Source organism: Rutilus rutilus (genome assembly GCF_951802725.1).
Source record: "Rutilus rutilus genome assembly, chromosome: 15".
Taxonomy (NCBI): Eukaryota; Metazoa; Chordata; class Actinopteri; order Cypriniformes; family Leuciscidae; genus Rutilus; species Rutilus rutilus.
In genome coordinates this window covers 8395401-8400551 of record NC_140220.1, presented here as the reverse complement: position 1 = coordinate 8400551, position 5151 = coordinate 8395401, and positions in this window count along the sequence as shown.

Sequence of the window (5151 nt, the reverse complement as noted above, 5' to 3'; positions counted from 1 at the left end):
CAGAAAAAAGCTTCCATAGGCTATATATGCTTAAAACAGAGAAGCACAGATGACACCATTGTCAAAACAATCTCCATACACACGGACCGAAAACGACTAAAAACGCTGTAGCCTATTCTGCTGCCAGGCCATTAGATGCCGATTAAACACACGCATAAAATTATTATACGGCTTAAGAAATATAAACCACTTTTATGGTAGCCTACTTTTTCTGGAGTCAGAAAGTAAAAATCTGTGTCCACTTTCACCTTATGGAAAAGAACAGCTGAATTTAATCAAATGCAATGAAATGACATGAAATAATGAATTGCCGCTAGAGGGCGCTACATTCCAAACAACAACAACGGCGTAGCTTGATGACGATATGAAGGAGCGTGGAATGATGGGAACTGTCGTTTTAAACTCCACCGTGGATGTAAATCAGTCAGACGGGAATCGAAAAATCATGTTCATGGATGAGGCTAAGTTCTATTTTTATAATGACATGCTTTTTGTGGCGAGGGGGGCGTGGTTCAGCGCGGTCTGTAATGGGAGAGAGACGAGCAAGTAGGTCAAGGGCAAATGAGGAACACCTGTGTCTTATTGACCTATGGCTAAGCCACGCCCCCTCCACTCACTCGGACAAACAGTCAACATTCGGTAACAGGCGCTATGGCGGCTGTCACAGTAGGAGATATTTCACAGGAGGCAATTGATGATTTTTGGAGACAGAAAGATTATATATCATCTCGAAGTTACCAAAAGGGCCTTAACTGGCTTGGGAAAGGGTAAAAAATACACACCGTAGCCCAGCCTCTCAGGATACCTAGTGTCGGAGTTGCATGCACACCGTTTGACCATTTTAAACTGAAAATGACAAGAAAAAACATATAAAAACGAATGAAAACTGACTAACTGCAATGCATTTCAATGGACGTGGAAGCAGAGAATGTCCGAGTGTATTGGGTTAGCTATGCGCACTGTGATTGGCTCATCGCGTTTGGGGGCGTGGCTTAGCCATAGGTCAATTGCAGTGATCGGCGTGGAGAGACCGCTTTTAAGCCGCGCGCTGGAACGAGAGAGAGACTGAAGAGAAAATTGGACGCAGAGAAAGAAAACCGGTGGATCCGAGCTCTCATTTTTGAACTGTTTTGTGCCGTCGCGGTTGCCACGGTGAATGCGCGTTGTGCACGACTTTTGTTTGTTTTGCTTTATTTTAATAAAGTACGAGTCCCAGTCACGCCGACCCCTGTCTTCTTCCTTCCTGACTCTTGAACCTCATCACACTTTCATGTCATTAAAATGAATTAACCGCAAGAAAAGTAAGGTTTAATACTAAATTGGTTATCATAGATGTTACTGTATGTCGAATTCATTGTTGTGATAACGCGGCGCAGTTTTACGTGTTCTAAACAATTGTTGTAAAAGTACATTCGAACATACCCACATCATTTGCCAAAATACTGATTCATCTTTATGTATAACACATGCTATATTTATTTACATGGCCATAAACACCAGACGTGATAAACAATGTCAATAAACTAAACACAAATCTAAAGCAATAATACTTCCCTTACATAAACATAACTATTACCGAATGCTACATTTGGAAAATATAAAATTAAGCATGCTTTGTCGACAGAACCAGCTGCAATTGGTAAAGAATAATTGTGTTCCATAACGACTGCAAGAAACAAGCTAACGTTTGTTGCTTGATAGACGCTACAACTACAACTTCCGCATTTGTCCAGGACTCCACGCAGTACGAGCGGAAACCGAGGGTAACGCGGATATGACGCAATTGACTGGCGACTCCCAGCTCCCCCCTGCTCTAACGCCCCGTTTCCTTGGTTAAAATCGCAATTTTCTCACGATTTAAAAATAGTTGGAAACATTTGGGATATTGTAAGTAATCAACTTAACAAAATATATAACACTGGCCTTGAGATTATGGGATATTTTAATGCAAAATTCTTGCATATTGTACCTTTAAGACCATTTTAACCCTAAAGCCTCATTCCAGCACAATATTTATGCAACATTTCTTTGTAAGTTTAGTCTCAAGGCTAAACCTACAAAGGAGTGTGGAAACTGTATTGGAATGTGTACTGTACGTTTAAGAGGTTCTTGTGTTCATTCACGGTCAGGGGTCTGCTGAACAGTTTGCCATTAATAAAACATCAAGCTGATTCACTAAGGCACCATGACACTGCAGGATGGTGTTATGATCTATGTTTTGGATGAGTGGCACATGAGGTTTATATCATGCTTTATATTTCCCTCTTTAATTGACAGGGGGTTGTGAAGAATGCAGCGGCTACCGTGATCCGGCATACTTTACAGGAAGTTTACAGCATCACTGTGATCCAGGCACTTGAATCGATAAAAACCGTAAATAAACATCTCTTAAATAAAATTCAATTTACTGCCTGATGTCTGTGGATAGAAATAGTGTGATGTTAATTGCAGTGGGTAAATAGTGCTGAGTTTTTCTTAGTAATGCACATCTATAATGAGCTTAATTTGCATAGAAAGGAGGTGTGTTTGTGCCGAGAAAATGACAATGAATTCATTTGAATATTCACGACGCAGTGCTATCTCAGCACATTTAGTGGCTGGTTAAATGGATTGTGGGAGCATGATGCAATTTGTTGCGCTGAAATACAGTACGTGTGCAAAAGTGGCAAACCTGTTCAGAGAATTTGCTAGAAACAACTTATCTAATGTTAGAAACAATGAGCATGCATCAGTCACGTGTCACATGATGGTTATTTCAAGCTCTATCTGGTTGGAGCTTGAGGCACTTCATTTGAAAAAGATGGAAGCCTCCTCCATCACAGCCTGACATACATGTCATCTGACTTCTGCTGAAAGACAATGTTAAAATTCAGCAACACCAACACCGACCAGTCTATGTCAGCAATGATGACGGCAGAAAGACAGAAGCTATCTTCCTGTCTTTCTCTGTTTGTGTCTAACATGGTAATAAAATAAAAGGATTACAACAATGAATCACTGAATCTTGTTGTGCATTGGTTTTTTCTAAATGTAAGGTACTACTAATAGATTACATTACGTTCATTTCATAATCCAAACTAAAATTAAAATAGCATCATATTTATGTTGGGTAAGCACAAAAACTGTTAAAGGTGCAGTAAGTGATTTCTGAGAAACGCTGTTGAAATATTTTATCAACACCAACTTTGAACCGTCAATTTTGTAAATATTTTCAAGATGTCTGTTCTGTGATGGGAAAAAAATGTGTTTGTACATATTCCTGGCTGTGTAAATTGGAGAAAAAACAAAGTGGATTGAACCAATCTGGAAAGATCTAGGACCTACGTTAATATTGAAAAAGCTTTCTAGCGCTGGAGACATTGCAGCCCGATCTCATCCCAAGGCGTCATATACTGACGCTTTTGACATTTCGTCTACATCCAACGCACATGGCACCCTTTAGCGTCAATATGACACGCAGATAGATATGGCCCAGAAGGCGCCTCCTAGCGGTCTAACCCTAACCCTACCCCAGACCTAAACCTACCCATAACCGAACAAAGCTCTGTGCGTGTCATATTGACGCTAAAGGGTGCCATGTGTGTTGGATGTAGACGAAATGTCAAAAGTGTCAGTATATGACGCCCTAGGATGAGAATGTGTTGGACATTGAGAGCGGGATGAAAACGGATGCGGAATTTCCATTGTTTCTGCTCGATACATGAGTAACATTGTTTTGTTACTCATGCAAGCTGTCTTATGCACCAGCTTTATGTGGTTGGATAGCATGTTCATTACTTTGGGGGTGGAGCAATGAAGGTGTTTTAGTTTGGGTGTTGATTTCAAATATCAACAGTGTTTCTCAGAAATTGCTTACTGTACCTAAAGTTTTGTTTCGCCAAGGTTCATGGTATTTACACATGTTATCTGAATAAATCTAAGGTGTCATTTATGTCATGAACAAAACATTTCAAAGCATTTCATTACTTGGTACAATAGAAAGATTTAAATAGAATAGAATACATAACACAGGATTGTTCTAAAGCCTTTCTGTTTGTGTCATTCATAAACAGACAGTCAGCTTTAAAACTCATTGCATGCTCTCCTAGACCTCTTTTTATTTTGTTTTATTACTCTGTCAAATACCTGGTCCCCCTTATAGCTGCTGTATTTCATCAGGAAGATGGAACGGAATTACTTGCATTGTTATTTTCACAGACAGCCTGCGTTGCATGACTTGTCATTCATTCAAATCATTTTATTTCTAAAGATGCTACATTTCAGTGTTTTTTTTCCTCAGTGTTTTTTTTTTTTTGCAGGTTTTGCAAGAGGACAATGTGAGGATTATGACATGTTTGTGCCAGTTTGCCTCTAAACAACATTTTCAGAGTCTCCCTTTTGAGCCAAACAGAACCATCTCAAAACAAAAATGATTCCCACTTATTGTGTCCTTTTGGAAAACACGTCTCCTTGAATGCTTTGACCCAGCTCAAAAGCTTTTTGAGGTCTCTAAACTAGAATGTCTTGCTGTGAGGGCTGGTTGACAGAGGCTACCATTGGCGCTTTACTACGATGATGTTTTAAAAACTGGCATTGCTTGTGCGATTGGATGAAGAATGGAAGAGCCATCATGCATTTAATGCAACATTAAAATGGGTCAGGAGTAAACGCAACCTCGTCGCCTCAGGGGTAGTGCTGAGCAGAACCGGATGAAGGTATGTAAGAAAAAGAATGAGTGTGAAGTAAAGCAGATGCTGCAGACCAAAGAATGAATGCACCACTGGAGCAAAAGTGGAGATCAGGGCATCTGGACGCAAACAGCCTGTCGTCTGAGGTGACCAGGGCCGAGTGCCAATGGTTCTGGCCATCTGCGCCAGTGTATTTGGGCCACTTTAACTCCATGTCTAGAAATGAAGATGACAGCGAGCGGGGTGCGAGGGACATAATAAATGGAGCAGCTCAGTGCTTGCTTGCTTCTCCAGACTAGTGGGAGGAGAGAGGTCGCTCTCAGATGGCCCGATGTACCCTCAAATCATCTCCTTCCCAGATCAGTCGTGAGCCAACTCTCGTCTTCATGAGCCAAGCTTTAGTTCTTTTTCAGCCTCACTCATTCGATCCGCTGATTTATGACTCAATTCAATTAGCCTCATTCTGGCTCATCAGTCAAGATGG